The sequence below is a fragment of the Tenrec ecaudatus genome, chromosome 5 (genome assembly GCF_050624435.1).
Source record: "Tenrec ecaudatus isolate mTenEca1 chromosome 5, mTenEca1.hap1, whole genome shotgun sequence".
Lineage (NCBI taxonomy): Eukaryota > Metazoa > Chordata > Mammalia > Afrosoricida > Tenrecidae > Tenrec > Tenrec ecaudatus.
The window spans coordinates 130134288-130154796 of NC_134534.1; the positions used below are offsets into that span (position 1 = coordinate 130134288).

At 42.1% G+C, this 20509-nt stretch overlaps 1 protein-coding gene across 4 annotated transcripts in view; it reads left to right on the forward strand.

Annotated features, from left to right (window-relative positions):
- Window positions 1–20509, forward strand: part of FOXP1 (forkhead box P1) — a 730731-nt gene that overhangs the window by 345205 nt on the left and 365017 nt on the right. For all 4 annotated transcript variants that reach the window (XM_075549895.1, XM_075549899.1, XM_075549893.1 and 1 more), the window contains exon 5: window positions 1029–1104. The gene's annotated coding sequence lies outside the window, so the exon portion shown is untranslated. The remainder of the gene's footprint in view (window positions 1–1028; window positions 1105–20509) is intronic.

Here is a 20509-nt window from a genome sequence, read left to right on the forward strand (position 1 = left end):
TCAGGGCAAACAGGCAGGATACACGGGGAGAGATGCTTCCTAAAATCAAAACCACGTCATTGTATTTTGTTCTGAAGAGATAGTTAGATTTTAGTAAAAGTGATGATATACTCTTACCATATTGAATGTCTGTGTGTGTGTGTGTGTGTGTGTGAGTGTGGCGTGCACGCAAACATTCGATTCATCAAGGAATGAATACTGCACCCTTTTAGTACTTAATCTGAATTAATAAACAAATGTTTTCTTTTCACTTGTGCTCTATGCTGATCGCTGATACTTGGGCAGGAGGAGGCAGCTTTGGATGTTTCTTAAAGGAGGCCACACTGTTTTGCGTTACGGGAGTGTGCCGATATAGGAGTGGATGTGAGGTCAGGTCATGCCCCTTGCTTCTTTTGTGTTTTAGAAAGCTGGATCTCACTTGTCTATTCCAAAGGACATGGATCATTTGCATTTCCCGTAGGAGAACTGGTAGATATGTACTCAGTGAAAAACGGTCTGGGAAGAGCTTTCCCCAGCCATTCACCCTGGTCCCTGCACTCAGAGGCGGGGGGACTGCTGCTCACAGCGAAAGGTCTGCCCCCGTGGCAGAAAGCGTCTTGTCTACTAGAACTCACTCTTCTGAAAGGGGAAAAACAAGCCCCCGCTTTAATGAAATTAGAGAGGTGGGAGATGTTCACCCAACAGAGACACGTTCAAGGAGCTGTCTGGTTTCCAGAAACCAAGGCCTATGACTCACATATTATTCCACATGAAAATAAAATTGATGAAAACAAGACCAGAAAAAAAGTCCAAATTCATAACTTGAAATTCTTCATCTTTACTTTTCCCAGCCTGGCAGAAGATGTAGTCTGGCACGACTCACCTGCATTTGGTCCCCAAAGGTAGAGGTGTGGGGACCTGTTTTTATGACCTCTGAAAGTCAGACTGGGGGCGCGATCATTGAGTTCCTGTGTTGTTTTGCGGTGTCTATCCCTGGCAGAGGAGGTTGCTGCTTCTCTTGACATTCAGATGTTCTCTTTTGTTTTCAGGGTAAGACGTGACCTTTTCAGGTGACTATCACAGAAGATTGCTTTACAGGAGCACCTCCCCTCCCTACCCCCAAAGGTAAGTGCTGCAAATATGATTGTTGGATTTATATCTAGGCCTGTATCAAACCACCTTCCAGGCATTTCAGCTCCATGTTTGGCAAATGTTCATATATTTATTTGGGTATAAATCAGTCTATCTCATATAATTTAGGGGGGGGGGTTAAAATGAAAGACATTCCTGAAGACATGGCCCATAGATATACATTTTGTTTTTAAATTATGTCAAATCACCCCTTCTTTTTAAGCTAAATTTTCTTTCTGGTGGTTGACCTGGTAGGTTTGAAGTTACAAAGAATGTGCACGCCATAAAGTGGTGATTCAGAAAATGCAGCGCTGCAAACAAGAGTGCCGCCTGTCAGTGCTCTGTGCTGCCGTGGTGCCATCCACCTGATGTTCAAATGGCGGCTGTGTGATCACCTTCTTCCAGAAATGAACAGTCACTTGCCATCGCAGCCGCCACGTTGGCGTAGCCTCAGAGCGAGAGGCATGGGGCAGGTCCTCACGATGGCCAAGCTCGGCTCTGTGGCTTGTTCTCTTGACCTTGCATGAGAATCAAATGAGTATTTGATTTTAAAATTAGAACTTTTCAGAGGGACTAATGTAGCTTGATGAATGAAAGCTAAATTTAATATTCTCAAATTCATTTGGGTATGGGTGGGGTGTGGGGCACCGTGGAGGGGCAAGGAAAAGCACGCCAGTTATAGCTCCCTTTGACTGATCCCTGAAGTTCTCCTCCTGGTGAACGCAGTGGGCCCATTAAGCAAGCTGGTCTCAGAGGTCATTTGAAAGTCTGATGTCTCTCCAGCAATGTGGCATCTGGTTTTGTCCTTGAGTTTTGCCCTTTCCAGAGTCCCCTTTGGTTTAGTGGATGTGTGCCTGTCAAAGCCCTGACAGCAACCAGGGGGCACAGTACACCTGCCCAGCTTGGCTCAAAGACTTTCTTCGTGTTTATAAAATATTATCTTCTTACTATTTAATCGAACGAGGCTTTTTCAGGATCTTCCATAATGTGACGATTGTTTGCACATCCATTTTCTTCTCCCTCGTTTTATTTTTAAACCAATCCAAAGCATTTGTGTTCTAGAAGGTCGTATAAAGGTAGTACTTTGTCTGCATAAGTACATTCCAGTAGGTACCTTTAATTTTTAATCCCCTAAACAACCAACCAGATACACCTCTCTTCACCATCGATGCTGCTTGAGTTAAACTTTTCAGGAACCACGTGAAAGCCCTCCAAAGAGGATTGTCCCTTTGGGATGGAAGGGGTTGACCGTAGTGAGTATCATGTTATCAAGTCAAAGGCAGGCTTTCAGCAAAGCACAAATCTTTGCGGAGACTCTATTTCCTGAAAAAAGAAAGGGTCGGCCTCTCAGAGATGGGCCAACACGCTTTGTAAGGGGCCAGATACTAAGCATGTTCTGTTTGTAGTTCATCCCATCTTTGTTGCAGGGACCCAAATGGGCTGTCATTGGCCTGTGTAACACACCCACCCCACCCGCTGAACCTGGGACATCTCAAGCCACTCTGCGTTGTGTTCTAAACACTGCTAGGGATTCATCTGAGGCTGTTGGCTAAGTTTTCAGGTGAAGCTAAAGATTGTGATTGAACAGTGTTGAAGAAGTGGGCAAAAAGGCAAACCAATTGGCTTTGAGAGTCCCACTATCTGTACTTTAACAGGTAAAAAACTAAAGCATCTATGAAATGTCAAGGTCCTAGAAGTATATTGTCCTCTGGAGGCTTCTTTTCTTTAAAAAAAATCATTTTATTGGGGATTGGTACAACTCTTAATTACAATCCATCTATCCATCCATTGTGTCAAGCACATTTGTACATTTGTTACCATCATCATGCTCAAAACATGTTCTTTCTACTTGAGCCGTTGGTATCAGGTCCTCATTTCCCCCTCCCTCTCCCACCTTCCCTCCCTCATGAACCCTTGATAATTTATAAATGATTATTTTTTCATGTCTTATACTGACCAATGCCTCTCTTCACCCACTTTTCTGTTGTCGTTCCTCAGGGAAAGGGTCATATGTAGATCATTGTGATCGGTTCCCTCTTTCTTCCGCCTACCCTTCCCTTCCCCTCCTGGTATCTCTACTCTCATTACTGATCCTGAGGAGTTTATCTGTCCTGGATTCCCCATGTTTTCAGCTCTTATCTGTACCAGTGTACATCCTCTGGTCTAGCCGGATTTGTAAGGTAGAATTGAGATCATGATAGTGCGGGGGAGGAAGCATTAAAGAACTAGAGGAAAGTTGTATGTTTTTTTCTCTTTTTTTAACCTATTTTTAAAAAATCATTTTATTGGGGGCTCGTACATCTCTTACCACAATCCGTACGTACATCAATTGTGTAAAGCATATTTGTATATTCCTTGGCCTCATCATTCTCTAAACATTTGCTCTCCACTTAAGCCCCTGGCGTCAGCTCCTCATTTTCCCCCTTCCTCCCTGCTTCCTCCTCCCTCATGAACCCTTGATAATTTATAAATTATTATTTTGTCATATCTTACACTGTCTGACGTCTCCTTTCACTTACTCTTCTGTTGTCCATACCCCAGGGAGGAGGTCACATTTAGCTTCCTGTAATCGGGTCACCCTTTCTACCCTACCCTCCCTCAACCCTCCAGGTATTGTCACTCTCACCACTGGGCCTGAAGGGATCATCCATCCTGGATTCCCTGTGCTTCCAGTTTCTATCTGTACCAGTGGACATCCTCTGGTCTAGCCAGGTTTGTAAGGTAGAATTTGGATCATGATAGGGGGTGGGGGCAGCATTTAGGAACTAGATGAAAGTTATATGTTTCATTGTTGCTACACTGCACCCAGACTGGCTGGTCTCCTCCCTGAGACCCTTTTGTAAGGGGATGTCCAGTTGCCTACAGATGGGCTTTGGGTCCTCACTCTGCACTCCCCCTCATTCACAATAATATGATTTTTTTGTACTTTGATGCCTGATACCTCATCCCTTCGACACCTCATGATCACACAGGCTGGTGTGCTTCTTCCATGTGGGCTTTGTTGCTATTGAGCTAGATGGATGTTTGTTTACCTTTAAGACGCCAGATGTTTTAACTTTGGATAGCTGGGCACCATCAGCTTTCTTCATCACATTTGCTATGCACCCGCTTTGTCTTCAGCTATTGTGTCCGGAAGGTGAGCATCATGGAAGGCTAGTTTAATAGAACAACGTGTTCTTGCATTGAGGGAGTATATGAGTGGAGGCCCAATGTCCATCTGCTACCTTAGTACTAAGCCTATAAATGTATGTACCTAGATCTATTTCCCCATGGTCATATATAAATATATTTACATGTATTCATGCCTGTATTTAGACCTGTATAATGCCTTTTTTGGAGGCTTCCTTTCATGACACATAAAGCTTGGATAATAAACCCATCTAGTTTTTCTTTTTTTTACTTTTAGGAAGCTCAGTTTCGATTGTTTTTCTCAATTTCAGATTTTTGTTAGTTATTTGTTTTTATATTTTTAACATAAATTTTATTTTTCCAATCCTCAATGAAAATTTTATTACTTAACTATTTTTCTTTTCCTGCAGTATTGCTTCTATGTTTAGCTCACATTGCAAATTCCTTTCGGACACTATGTCGATTCTGACTCACAATGACCCTGTAGTGCAGAGTAGAACTGCCCTTTGAGTTTCTGAGTCTGTAACTGTCATGGAAGCAGAGAGTCTCGTCTCTCTCCTGCGGTCCGCCTGGTAGGGTGACTACTGACCTATTAGTTAGCAACCCAGCTTGTCACCCACAATACCAACAGGAAAACACTATGGAAGTTTCCCTGTCCTTTTCAATAGTCCAGAGACCTTTTTAAAACTATTCCTTTTCTATATTGATATAAAGGGAAAACACAGAGTCGTTAGAAATATGAAGATTACACTTAGATGCATGTATGGGAGTCGTGGTGGTGTAGTGGTTACGCCTGGGCCTGCTACAGGAGGCGTTCTGTTCACATAAAGAGCTGCGGTCTCAGACACCCGCAGGGTAGCTTCTAACCAGTCCTGTAAGGTGACTCTGAGTAGTAGTTGACTCAATGGCAGTGGGATGTGTGTGTAGCGTGGAGTGTTTATTCCCAGTGACTAAGCCTTCCACAAAGAAGATTTTGCTGTCTTGTGATGGTCAAGAAACAAGCCCTATCTTTCCTCCTGGCCAGTTAGCTCCCAGGTTTGAAACCCTGCCTTTATTAGTAGATGCCTACAAAGGCATGAGGGGAACAAGTGTCTGCACACGTAAAAGTGCCAGGCAAATTCAGAAAACCAGACGAAGCCATTTTTCAAATTGAGATTCAAGGTCCGAGGAATCATAAATAACAGTCATCAGATTTGGTAGTGATACAACAATTTTTTTCCAAGTCGATGAGAGCACATTAGAAAATGGGTCTGGACGAGAGCACTCATAAGCTGGCAGTAATGCTTATCCCCACTTCACAGACTGGGAAAGGGAGCCGCAGATGCTGCATAACTGCCCCAGGGTCATCAGGATGTCAGGAGGGCTACTGCAAAGAGGGCTTGTCCTGCTCGCAGTCACCTTGGTGGTATTTTACAGTGGCTGCCCTGGTCTGGTTGTTTAATAAAGGTTACATCATCTCTTTGTCCTTCTTGCCTTCATCATTGACAATTTACCGATATGCATTTACTTAAAATTCAAATTTAATTTGTTTAATTCATCATCTCATTTTCAATTCTTAATTTGTTTAATTCATCATCTCATATTCTATTACTGGTAATAGATGCTAACCATTAAGTCGAAACAGATTACAATTAAAAGGTTGTTTTTAAACATTAGGCATCTTCAAATCTTACATTTTCCAAGTTGGTTTAGTTTTTTACAATATTTTTATAATCAACTTATTTGTGTGAAAATTAAGAAACAATCTTAAAAAGGGTATAGTCACAGTGATATTTGTTTTCCCCATATCCCCACCTCTAAGATCAGTTTGGTTAAGGAGTTATAACTTAAATTTACAAGTTCTGTTCATTTTAACTTATATATTATGGATCCTGTCCTGCTTACAAACAAAGCAAACTATTCAGATTTTTGAAATGTATTTCATTGGTTCCTTTGAAAAGTCTGTTTCTGTGATGTAAATATTTACTAAGTGAAAACAGCAACTCTGAGCCAAGTGCATTCAAGAGTTTAGTAGCATCCAACTTTGGGATTATGTGACTATTAATTCATAAGATTGTTATAAAAATCAGGGCCATAGATGTAGACTAGGAGAGAGAGTATCTTCCCTGAGCTATCACATGACCACATTAATGGCAATGACTAATGAGCCTATCACTTCATGGAAGAGCTTCAATCCTCTGTGCCCCCAGAGCACACACATATTCAGGGTTGGATGCTATGTAAAAGTAGTCCAGAAGCCTAACATAGTGTCTTGGTGGTGGTAGAGTGGGTGTCAGGGTTAAATGTTTGGTGGTAGAGTGAGTGTCAGGGTTAGATGTTTGGTGGTAGAGTGAGTGTCAGGGTTAGATGTTTGGTGGTGGTAGAGTGGGTGTCAGGGTTAGATGTGTTAGCATTATTTGGAAGCAATATTGAGATTCTAGAGCCATTCATGCCAATGATATTGTGAATTTTATCAGATGTGTTATTATTAACTATATATTGAGTAATAATTCTTATATAATTCACCCATTTAAAATGCTCAGGTCAGTGGTTTTTAGGATATTCAGAGTTTGCGACCATTATCACAATGTTAATTAGAATATTTTCATCACTCCCAAAAGAAACCCCAGTACCGATTATCAGTCACTCTCCATTCTTCCTTCCACCTAGCACCTGGCAACCACTCATCTACTTTCTGTCTCTGTGGGTTTGCCTAAGTGGACATTTCATATCAATGAAATCATGCAATATCTGCTATTTTATGACTGGCTTCTTTCTCTTAATATAACGCTTTCTAGGTTTATGCAGAGCATTTTAATTTTTAAACTATCTTGCAACCTCGGTGTGTGAGTTCTTACAAAATGGTGACCTAGAATATTCTTAAAAGGGATGGAAGGGATCTAAGGGGGTAGGGGACCGTGTTTTCCATGATGCATGTAATTCTATAGTACTGACTCAGCATCTCAACAGTTAAACTTTAGAATCTTAATGTTTGCATTTTAAGTTAGCTGTTTTTAAACATTGTTAACCATAATGCAAAACTAAGTTACTCTGTAAACAAGAGCTGTCTCTTTTGAATGTTAGTTGCAAAGAGAAAAAAATTTAAATATTGATTTCTAGAGAAATATGCTCAATATAGTTGGTTTTCAAGCAGACGTCACTTGTTGTAATGTACATGAAGGCATATTTAGTGGCAAAGACAATATTTGCAGTAGTCATATTTTGGATAATGAACAATCACAATTAGAAGGAAAAAGAATAATGGTTTTATTCAGTATTTAAGAAAATTATGACTCTACTCTTCCTTCTGTCAAGAGCACAAACACCTGAGCTACCCACCTTGAACATCTTAGGAAGAAGACAAGTCAGAGGGCATCTTAACAACCTACCAGAGATGTAGGACATACTGCCTTCATTGTCAACACGAAAATCACCCGAGCAAATTGAAGTTTAGCTGTCCAAACACATAGCTGTCTATAGCATGCCACAGCTATATCACCCATTTTTCTTAACTTGTAGCCTCCAGGACATGAAAGGGGCAAACAGTATCCTGATGATAAAAATGTTCTCTTTATGAGTTCACTTTGTAAGTTCACTTCGTAAGGGGCCATAGTGACACCTGCTGCCCCGGGTCACTAGAGTTTATTTGAGGTTTGTGGTATCATTTACATCCCACCCTGATGGTGTGGTAGTTAACAGGTTAGGCCATAATCACAAGATCCACAGTTTGAACCCACTGGCTGCTCCAGAAGATGAGGGTTTCTGCTCCCGTAAAGATTTACCATCTCTGACCCCACTCTGGGAGCAGTTCTCCTCGGTTCTGTAGGAACACCGTGACTTGAAATCCACCCCAGGGCAGAGAGCTTAGAGTTCAGTTTGTAACTTTTTAGTAGACACTTAGTAAGTTGGGTTTTATGAATTGAAAATGAGGAGAAATTGACTGGACAGTTTTTCCTCTGAATTTTGTATTGTAGCATATATGTACTCTGTAATTAAATGTAATCAGACAGTAAGTAGAGTAATAGTTTCATAGGGTTATGGCAGGGGAGGTTGTGGGGAAGTAGGGGGCCTAATAATAAGAGTACAAAAATGAAGAAAATGTCCTAAGATTTATTGTGTTGATGATTGCATACCTCTTTTTAATATTTTCAAAACTGCATCAAATCCTTGGGTCAGGAAAGCAACTTAGTGGGTTACTTTGGAAAATTCTTAAAAACATGGGCTAAACATAAAGGGGAGTAGAATGAGAGATATCAGACTATATCACACATCTCGTGTGGATTGTGTACATTCCTGCATGGATGTATGAAAGGGCGCTATGCAGAAAATAAAGCAGCATAGGAGACTGGACTGGGAGAGGATAGGCGCTCTAACTGTAAGTAATAGTCGCGGTAGGTCGCACCGTGGAGAGCGTTGCATTTGAGCAGAGATGGTATTTTTCTAAAGAGAATGGATAGCTCGGTCTGGTCAAAGCAAAGTCTTAAGGGGAGCAGACGTCCGAGCTGTCGAGGAACTCCTCAGGAGCACATGGAGCAGGGCGTTGGGCTTTTTGTACTTTGAGTGAAATGGGAAACCAAGGGAACGTTTTGAAGTGTAGCCAGATCTAAATCACAGTTTCGGAGGGATCCTTCTGGAAAATGGACTGCGGAGAGCAAAGGGAAAAGCAGGGAGAGAGCGGTGTTAGAGAGCCATCGTAATAGTCTCAGGGACCGATTAGTCACCTGAGGCAGGGGCAGTGGAGATGATGAGAGAGAGTTGTTCTGGGGTCCTGTGTAAAGGTAAAACCAAAGGGTTTCCTTGTGAAGAAAATGCGAGGTTTAAAAAGTTCCATGAAGGACATAGGGCCTCCACTCAAGTACTCCCTCAATGCAAGAATACTTTGTTCTATTAAACTGGCATTCCGTGATGCTCACCATCCAGACACGATCACTGAAGACACGGTGGGTGCATAGAAAATGTGGTGAAGAAAGCTGATGGTGCCCAGCTATCAAAAGATATAGCATCTGGGGTCTTAAAGGCTTGAAGGTAAACAAGCAGCCATCTAGCTCAGAAGCAACAAAGCCCACATGGAAGAAGCACACCAGCCTGTGTGATCATGAGGTGTCGAAGGGGATGAGGTATCAGGCATCAAAGAACAAAAAATCATATCATTGTGAATGAGGGGGAGTGTGGAGTGGGGACCCAAAGTCCATCTGTAGGCCACTGGACATCCCCTTACAGAGGGGTCGCGGGGAGGAGACAAACCAGTCAGGGTGCAGTGTAGCAACGATGAAACATACAATTTTCCTCTAGTTCCTAAATGCTACCCTGCCCCCTCACTATCATGATCCCAATTCTACCTTACAAATCTGGCTAGACCAGAGGATGTCCAGTGATACAGATAGGAACTGGAAACGCAGGGACTCCAGGACAGATGACTCCTTCAGGACCAGTAGTGAGAGTGGCAATACCAGGAGGGTCGAGGGAGGGTGGGGTGGAAAGGGGGAACGGATTATAATGATCTACATATAATCTCATCCCTGGGGGACAGACAACAGAAAAGTAGGTAAAGGGAGATGTTGGACAGTATAAGATATGACAAAATAAAATCATTTATAAATTATCAAGGGTTCATGAGGGAGGGAGGAGTGGGGAGGCAGGGGGAAAATGAGGTGCTGATGCCAGGGGCTTAAGTGGAGAGCAAATGTTTTCAGAATGATGAGAGCAATGAATGTACAAATGTGCTTTACACAATTGATGTATGTATAGATTGTGATAAGAGGTGTATGAGTCCTTAATAAAATGATTTTTAAAAAGTTTTGGGGGGAGCGGGGAGGGAGTGGGAGGGAAAAAATGAAAATAGGCTGATTCCAGGAACCCAAGCAGAAGGCGAATTTTGAGAATGATAGGACAACAAATGTATAAGGTTGCATTATTCAATTGATATATGTATGGATTGTGATAAGAGTTGTATGAGCCCCAATAAAATGATTTTTTTTAAAAGACTCCATCAAGGATGATGCCAAGATTTTTGTCCCAAGATCTGCTGATGCTTGGCTTCTGTTGAAGTGTTCGGCCTGTGCATCTGATGAAGCATGGGGGCTGAAATGTGGAACTGAGTGAGCTAAACTAGCCATGAGCTGACTGGGGGAGTTCCACTGCAGAAGTTGGGGATGTTTATGACTGAGCTAGGCAGAGATGTCTAGGAGACCTATAGGCCTGTGATACGGCCCTTTCTAGGGCTATGAATTGAGGTTTTATTATGTAGATGGCATGTAACCCCATGAAATGGGGTGAAATTCACAACTCTACAGGTGAAGAAGTAAAGAAGGGTCCCAGGCCTGAGTTCTGAAGCCAACACAGTTAAGAGGTTGCATCACAAGGACCTTGCAAAGGAGGACAAAACATGGGAGGAAACGTTGGCGACTGTGGAGAGCAGAATTCTGGCAAAGATATGGAAAGATATGGAAAGTTCAGCTCTAGGAAATGAGGATAAGAGATCAAAAAAGCTGATGGTGCCTGGCTATCAAAAGATATAGCATCTGGGGTCTTAGAGGCTTGAAGGTAAACAAGCAGCCATCTAGCTCAGAAGCAGCAAAGCCCACATGGAAGAAGCACATCAGCCTGTGCAATCACAAGGTGTTGAAGGGATCAGGTATCAGGCATCATCAGAACAAAATATCTTACCATAGTGGATGAGAGGGGGAGTGTGGAGTGGAGACCCAACGCTCATTTGTAGGCCACTGGACATCCCCTTGCAGAGGGGTCTTGGGGAGGAGACGAGCCAGACAGGGTGCGATTGTAGCAACAATGAAAAATACAACTTTCCTCTAGTTCCTAAATGCTTCCTCCCCCTCCCACTATCACGATCCCAATTCTACCTTGCAAGTCTGGCTGGACCAGAGGATGGACACTGGTACAGATAGGAACCAGAAACACAGGGAATCCAGGATAATCCCTTCAGGACCAGTGGTGTGAGTGGCGATCCTGGGAACGTAGAGGGAGGGTGGGTTGGAAAGGGGGACCCAATTACAAGAATCTATATGTGACTTCCTCCCTGGGGGATGGACAATAGAAAAGTACGTGAAGGGAGACATCGGACAGGGCAAGATATAACAAAATAATTTATAAATTACAAGGGTTCATGAGGGAGAGGGGAGCAGGGAGGGAGGGGGAAAAATGAGAACCTGATGCCAGGGGCTTAAGTAGAGAGCAAATGTTTTGAGAATGATGAGGGCAATGAATGTACAAATATGCTTTACACAATTGATGTATGTATGGATTGTGATAAGAGTTGTATGAGCCTCTAATAAAACAATTACATTTTTTAAAAAAAGAAAGATGATGACAAGGAACTGATCATGGGCAGCGTCAGGGAGAAGCAACTAAGGACCTTAACAAAAGTCAAGCATATTTGCATATCACTCCTATGGTATAGAATGCCTTTATTAATTTCTGCTTCTGGAAGGTGTTTTCAGTTATTTCTCCAGAAATAGTACTTTTTTTAGCAATCTTGCTTGTTAAGGTCAGCATATTCAGCCCACCTTTTGCAGCCCCACATGGGTCCGCCACACTGTAAGGGGGTTGAGGGCCACAGGAAAGCGTGGGAAAATAGATGGGAGAACAAACTCATTGTGCATAACAGCAATTCTGTGCTTTGACCCTTTCTCTACTCCAGTCATATGGAGACGAGGTTGAAATCAAAGGCAAGTGAAATGGGGGGGAGGGGCAGGGGGTGTTTACATTTTCTAATTTAGAATATGCCAATTTTCATCATAAGATGCTGTTAATATCACAGCTTGGTGTGGTTAGCCTCATCTCTGGATGAGTACAGTGCTGTCTGAGCCAGAGCCACATCGCCAGTCTCTCACCTTTGCCTTCTTCTAACACAGCGAGGCTTTGATGGGTTTTATGTGCCTTTCAAATTAACTAAGAGCATCAAAGATTCTGGCCTGTTCAAAAACTCTGGAACACAGTTGAGCATTTTCAAGATTGCTAGGCTGGACCTGCATACATCTTGAAGCATTTCGGAAGTTGTAGGTAAAATGATGAAAAGCATGTATTGTCTAGAGTTGAATGCTCAATACCATTAAAATGATGTTGAATGACCGAAAAACATTCTCCCTTTTTGTTGAAGATAATAAATGGGCTTCCTAATGTATTTATTTACTTATTACTCTAAATGTCATTGAAGAAATGGGCAAATATAAAAACACAGGCAGGACAATTGGACCTGAGGCTTCACCTAAACAGCAACATTGTATCTGTCTCCTGCCAATGCTTGTTACCCGAATGTTTGTTTTGTATTGATGTACTGTGCATACCACTTTTTGGTCTAGGTGTTACCCTTAAATGTCATACATATCTTACAAGTTCCTGAAAAGCATACGGAACAGTGGCTTAGTGGGTTACCAGTGGGGCTGTGTACTGCCAGGTCAGCAGTTCAAACCACAATTTGCTCCTGGGAGAAAGAAGAGGCTTTCTACTTCCATAAAAAGTGTTACAGTTTCTGAGACTCCCACAAGCGGCAATTTTACCCCTTCCTGTGGAGTCCCAGAGTTAGAATTAAAGGATGGCATTGAGTTTTTGGATACCTAAATCTTATTTGTAAGGTGCCCCGGGCGACTCTACCTTTAGCGTGTGATCTAGTCCCTCGGTGCTGGGTCTTCTTCAGGCTCCTCATAGCTCCCCAGGTTGTGAGTGTGTCAGTGTTAGCCATCTCTAGAGAGCAGAGCCTCATGGCTTAGTTTTATAGGGGGTTTCTGGTTTTAGGATAGCAGTTACTTTGCTCTTCTAATTCTGAAGAAGTAATCAAACGAATTTGCAGCGTATAAAATCATCCTTTTGCTATCAAGTGTGTATGTTGTCCTTGGTAACATGAGATACACTTTGCACTGACTTTAGTTACAAAAAAATGAAAATCTAAACACTAAGTTACTGAGCAGTTTTCTTTTCCCACTTGAGTCATCTCGATATTTACCGGCTTCTGCAACTTGAATTTCAATGTGTGATGGGAACTTTGCGCTTTCAAGAGAGACCCATCCACACTCACCCTTTCTCCTCTCCCATTGTAGTTGGTGGCCACCAAGACCTCTTTGACTCGTGGCAGGTAAGCTCATGTTCAGCAGAATGAAGCACTGCCATGGTTACAGCCACTGTGTATTTTCAGTGTCTTCTACCAGGACAGTATTCCAATGTGATCTGTAGGGTTATCACTGGCCAGCTTTTGGAAGTAGATCACCATGCCCTTCTTGCTAGTCTGTCTTATTCCGGAGGCTCTGCTAAAAAATGATCCCCACAGAGCAAGTCATTCATGACCCCTGTCTGTAGTTGTAGCACCAGCTTTCCCATTGGTTGGGTTTCTGTCAATCGAGCCTGGAAAGTGACAGATGTCTTGGTAGCTTTTAGAGTGTACGGCGGAAGTGTTTTAGGTCTCCCATTCCTCAGCGTTCTACTCATTGCTCAATTAAGCAACAAATATGTATTGTGTCCCTACGACATTGGCTGTATGTACTTAGTGGGGGTGGGGGAAACACTCTCCTTTTGATTCTTAGCCCATTTGGTTCTAAAAATCATCAAAGGCCAGCCAATGGAGTATTCCGAGCCTTACATTCCGAAAGGAGTAGAGAATTTTAGACTTTCTAGTTCAATCTTTGTACTTTACTAAAGATGAAACTGATATCCAGTGATGGAAAATGGTCTGCAAAGCTATTGCCTCAGAGCCTCTCTGCCAGGTGGGAGACCCCATTCTCTCCCACTACACCCATACCTTCCAAGAGAGTAGGAATACTGAAAATTGGCCATGAGAAAACTGAGTTTTAGAAAGCTGTATGAGGCCTGATGAAACCAGCATGCATCTTTTTTTAGGGTAGTGGACCTATATTTTTGGTTTCATATTTATTATTCTCCCTTTTTTTTCCAGCTATGGGTTTGCAAATGCTTCAAAATATTAAATATGAAAATCACTAAAAATCTACACACATCAAGCTATTTATCATCTATATATCTCATTTTTTAATTTTAAAATACATTTTAGTTCTTTTCTCACTAGTGAACTGATTGGGGATTTATTATCTTTTTCCTTGGCTTTTCCCTCTGCATTCGCATCACCCCCCACCCCACCCCAGGGCCATTTGATGAAAGTGTACTGCCCCTGCTGGCTGACACTTACATCTGGTTTCTGAATAACAGTTGCCGGATTGTGGAGCACGAGAATTCATGTGTGTATGATGCCCTTATCTGGTTGATTCATGCAAACAGGCACCTTTTGTGTACGTGTTTTGCCAATGGCTGGGTGCCTGAGAGGCTGCCGCTGCGCTGCTGGTTATTTTTGAGACACATGCTCTTTCCTTGGTTTAAACAGCTCGTGCTCTAAGGTCTTCTTGTTCTAGCAGAGGACTGACAATTCCTTGTTATTTCCTATTGTGGGTAAACTTCTTAAAACCCAACATAGAATTGTCACCCAGAATGTCTATATCATATACAGTTGGAAGTTTTTCATGAATCTCTCTGCCTTCCCCAATACCAGTGTAAGCCCAACTTATTGTAGGGAATTCGAATTTACAAAGAAATAGACTAAATTCAGTATTTTAAATACTCCAGGATTCTGACCCTGATGATAGCAAACTATGGTCCTGTCCCATTAGTCTTCATAACATATGTATACATTTAAGCAAATCTATACTACATTATATGAGTTTGTACTCCACTTTTTAGATTTAACATTACAAAAGCATTTCCTGTTCTGTGAAGTACTCTTAAAAACACATAGATGGGCTGTACATAGATGGACTGTGCCCAGCATCATCCTTTTGGTTGTAATTACATTGATCTCCCTGGATTTCAGTGCTTAAGTATTGACGTGGGTTTTGGTTTTTCTACCACATGTTGTAGTGGGCCTGTTGGTGCACAAATGTTTCTCTGTTAGCTTCTATTTTTTAATTTTATTTATTTAATTGTTGCATCTATGTTCTTAAAGGTGGTTTCTACAGGTGGAAAGTACAAGGGGGGAAAGTTTCGTAATGTTTATGGATTCATTGTGTATCCTGCTACTTTGCTTTCCAAATGTGCCAGGTTGTCCTGGGTCAGAGTGTTTATTTCGCTGCCCACATTGCATTTCAACATTTTTTTATTACCTAAATCAGGAGAAAAATATAAATCTGTTTAATTCGTTGATTACAGATAAAGCCCAGGAGTTTTATTAGTTTTTCAAGGCTATTTGTGTTTTTTCTTTTAGTGGTCCCTAATTTTTTTCAGAGGCCCAAGTTAGGAGCCTCTCAAGAGGTGGGGAGGGCTGGCAGAACTGTGAGGCTGAGATGAGGGAAGGGGTCCTCCCATTGGACTAACTGGCCAGTAGCCCTAAAGCCACATGCCATGTGTGAATTCATTCCTTCATTCACTCAGTACTTACCAAGGGCTTGCTATTATAGACACAGAGTCTAGATTAGTGCGCTGTACTGTGGCGGTCCTACCTCACTGCCTTTTGGTGAGGACATGGACAAACTTGTGTGAAGCACGCAGGACAGATAGAGCAAGCTGGTGCAACTCCTGTTACTACTTATGCCATGCTCCTTTTCGTACCAGCAGCAAAAATGAAAAACCGTGTCCTTAGTCTCCTAATCACTCGTTCATTGAGAGACTATCCTAGACCATGTGCCTTAAACCCAAGTGGCTTCTCACCCTTTCTGTATTAGCTCCTTTGCTCAGTGAGCTGCCATTCTTAGGGGAACATTTAGGGAATCTTCGCACGGCCCAAGCAAGCCACCAGACCTAGGGCAGACTTATAGGCTCCTGGAGCTTCTTCAGTTTGCATCCGTTCAGTAGAGATGTTGCCAAAGTTTATGTCTGGAGAGAAGATGATTCCCAGGGGATGATATCCCTTTTCTAAGTGTTTGGAGTCAGATAACGCCAGTGGTTCCTGCAGCGAATCAAAAGGTTGGTACCTTTGCAAGTAAGACTGAAGATCTACTTCCAGCAAGCCAGCCATTGAAAACTCAGTGGGGCTTAGTGGAGTGCTCGGGGAGTCTCCGTGAGTTGGAACCAAGTTCAGTGGTGATGCTGGGTGTTTATTCCATTAGTGCGTGAGCTCAGCTAGCTGATTTCCGTCAATCCTGAGTGGAAGAATTGAAAAAGACAAGGACTTCCTCTGCCTCCCTCAGTCCTTCCAGATTCTGCTGTCTGAGATAGCAGTTTTGATGAAGGTGAGACAGGAATCCGTGCTGAGAATGCACTGTTTTCTCTTTCTTTCCTCCATGCCCAGGAATATGATAGGGAATGATATTTTTGTCCATCTACTGTCCTGGTTCCCATCACTACCATTTCAAAACATGACCAACATTTTTTAGTTGAAAAGGAAATCGGGAGGGAGGGGGGAAAAAAGAGGACATGATGCAAAGGGCTTAAATGGAGAGCAAATGCTTTGAAAATGATGAGGGCAAAGAATGTACAGATGTGCTTTACACAATTGATGTATGTATGGATTGTGATAAGAATTGTATGAGTCCCTAATAAAATGTTTAAAAAAATAAAAGAAAAGGAAATCTTTCAGGTTCTAAAAGATTAAGGTGTAGCTTAGTGTTTCTTAGCAGCATGCCTCGGGCAGCTGGCTCCATCTGTGTTTGGATGTGTCCTTGTCCCCATCTGCGAAACAGGACGAGTAAGCATACCTGCTTCAAGGTGTGCTGGTAGGATAATAGAGCTAGCAGAGGTCAGGTCTTCTCATCCCGGGTTGGGGGTCCTGCCTGGTTTCTTCTTTGTTAAACTTAGAAGATAACTAAGTTTCCCTTACTTGAGAAGACAGGATCTAAATGAAGTCTCTCTTCTGAGGTTGTTGGAAGAGTGATTGGCTTTGTCCACATGAGAAGTGCATATAAGTAATGCCTCACATACAGGCTGCTCAGGAAACACAGCTGCATGTTAGATAGCCTTATTATTGCACAGTGCATAAGACAAAAGAAGTGCCAGGGAAGCTTAATAATTTTTTCTTTAAAATGAAAATTGGTGATAATGAAAATATTTTAAAATGTCGATTTTATAAAGAAGTTCGTATTGGAAGCGAAAGTGAATCAAGTATACTGATTCCCTTTCCTCATCCCAAATAAGAAAACAAAACCAAAAGCTCTCCTGAAGTGGAAAACCACCACTCCTGACTGGAAGCATGGCGATACGTTTTCACATCATCCTCTTGGTCTCCTGCTCATCTCTTACCTAACATCAGAGGTGGGTAAGGGGCAGGGTGTGGGTCAGAATCAATTAGAACAGTGGTTCTCAACCGTCCTCATGCCACCATCCTTTAATACATTTCCTCTGTTGTGGTGACCCCCAACCATAAAATTATTTTCTTTTTTTACTCATTGGGCCATAAATTTATTTTTGTTGCTACTTCATTACTATAAATTTGCTACTGTTATGAATTGGGTGACCCCTGCAAAAGGGTCATTTCACACACACACACACACACACACACACACACGCACGCACATACTCCAAAAGGGGTCACGACCCACAGGTCGAGAACCGCTGAATTAGATGAAAGTTAGTTTGGCTTAGTTTGCAATATAAATTCCAAAAGTTCAACTACCATCAAGTCGATTCTCTCTCACCAGGACCCTATAGGCTAGGCTAGACCTGATCTTTTAAGTTTCTGAGACTTTAACTCTTTACAGGGGTAGACGGCCTCATCGTTCTCCTGAGGAGCAGGTCATGAACTAATGTTGTGGTTAGCTGCTCAGGGTATAATTCACCAAACGACCAGAGCTCCATGGTTTGAGACATTTGTTAAACTAAAGAACAAAAATAAATAGATAGATAGATAGATACACAAGACAAACAAATAACAACAGCCACTGCCTTCATGTCAATTCTGACTCAAGTAAACATTTCTGAAAATTCACCTCACAGGATAGCAAAGGCCTCTTTGGAGGCTGTTCTTGCCACCATCTCCCATTGGCTGGGCTTTCTGTACAGTCTGTTAGCTGTTTTCCCCATGTGGCTCGTGAACACTTGAAGCATGGCTGGGCAGAATCGACATGTGCTGCCTATGTGAACTTTGAGACAGGCTTCTCTCAGTGGCAGTGGGTTTGGATCAGGATGATACCCACGCCAGATTTTGAAAAGAACAAAAAGAGATGAAAACATCTTATTGATCATTTTACATGTTGATTATTGGTTGAAATGATAGCATTTTTGAAATATTGGAGTCCATAAACATACTGTTAAAATTAATTTTACCTGTTCTTATTGAAATGTATCCACTAGAAAATGTTAGATTACATCTCTGGCTTGTATTGTATCTCTGTTGGGCAAGCCTGATCAAGACACATCTCAGTTTTTCAGGAATAAAATTTTACTGCATTTCTTGTTGTTCCACAGCAGTTGGTATATAGCAGCACTCATTACTTTATAGCTAGGTTTTAGGCAGTTTTATTGGCTGGTTATGTAAAGTTGTACACAGCAAAGCTTGTAAACAAGTTCAATCTGTATAATGATCTTAGGACAACGATTTTCATCCTGGGAACTGTTGGCATTTTTTGTGTATGGCTGTCCTGTGTATTGTAGGGTATTTAAGGTACGTCAGCCCTTAACTAGATTCAGTGGCATCTCTCTTCATTCCCCCCCCCCATGTGTGACCATGAACAATGTCCTCAGAGATTGTCAGTTGTCCCTAAGTGTCAAAATTTCCCTAGTGAAGCACTGACTCAAACTTACCAACATCAGAAATGGTCAAAGGTCACAAGGTAGACACATTTGAAATGTGGATGTATATTCCAAAACTATGTTCTAGAGGTGTGGTACCAAATCTTAGTTTTGTGAAGTATTACAAAGAGCACCATTTAAAATACAAATGCCACAAAAATGCTTTTAGGGAAGAAGAGCTAAGCATTTAATTGTTACTTACTTGCTAAGATTTTTTAAAAAAATCATTTTATCGGGAGCTCATACAGCTCTTATCACAATCCATACATACATCAATTGTATAAAGCACATTTGTACATTCGTTACCCTCATCGTTCTCAAAACATTTGCTCTCCACTTACGCCCCTGGCATCAGCTCCTCATTTTCCCCATTCCCTCCCTTCTCCCTCCTCCCCCATGAACCTTTGATAATTTATAAATTATTATTTTGTCATACTTACACCATCTGACAGCTCCTTTCACCTACTTTTCTGTTGTCCCTCTCCCAGGGAGGAGGTTATATGTAGATCCTTGTAATCAGTCCCCCCTCTCTATTCCACCCTCCCAGTATTGCCATTCTCACCACTGGTCCTGCAGGGATCATCTGTCCTGGATTCCCTGTGTTTCCAGTTGCTATCTGTACCAGTGTACATCCTCTGGTCTAGCCGGATTTGTAATGTAGAATTGGGATCATGATAGTGGGCGGGGAGGAAGCATTTAGGAACTAGTGGAAAGTTGTATGTCTTACGATTGCTAAACTGCACCCTGGCTGGCTGGTCTCCTCCTGGTGACCCTCCTGTAAGGAGATGTCCAGTTGTCTACATACAGTCTTTGGGTCCTCATTCTACACTCCCCCTCATTCACAATTATATGATTTTTTGTTCTTTGATGCCTGATACTTCATCCCTTTGACCCCTCAGGATCACATAGACTATTGTGCTACTTCCTTGTGGGCTTTGTTGCTTCTGAGCTAGATGGTTGCTTGTTTATCTTCAAGCCTTTACGACCACAGATGCTGTATCTTTTGATAGCCGGGGACCATCATACTTGCTAAGATTTTATTTAATCTGATTGCTTTCTTGAGATTAGCTCTTTTGAAGGCCATAATGGAGGTAGGGGAGGCAATTTTTTTGGGAGACCAGCTTGGCAGTTAGCTGCTGTGGGTCATCTTGGCTTCATATTCTGGGTGTCGATGTCCTCATGGAGTAGTGAGGGAAGGTGGGAGAGCATCAGAGAGATGTCTCCTTTTAGTTATTGATCCATAGTGGTACATGTTGGTGATAATGAATGCTTTCTGTATGTTAAGCGCTGGTAGTGGTATGCTTTCTATCATTTCAGTTAAACTCAGAAAACTCTGGTCATTAAGTAGGTGCTAGTATTTCCTTCCCAATAGGAAGGCACAGGCAAATATAGAAGGTCAGTCATGCAAAGTTAGCATGTCTGTAGTCAAACTGGGTACATGTGGTGATGTGGTCAGAATTGGACCTAAGCAAGCCAAGTGTGTTGCTTGTCTCAATGCTACTGTAAGAGAAATATTACCATGGATGGCATCGCTTTCAAAAATTTATCCACAATTTAGAAACTTGGATAGTTGAATTCAGGGCTCCATTTTCCCACTGCTATGACTTCTTCCTTTGTT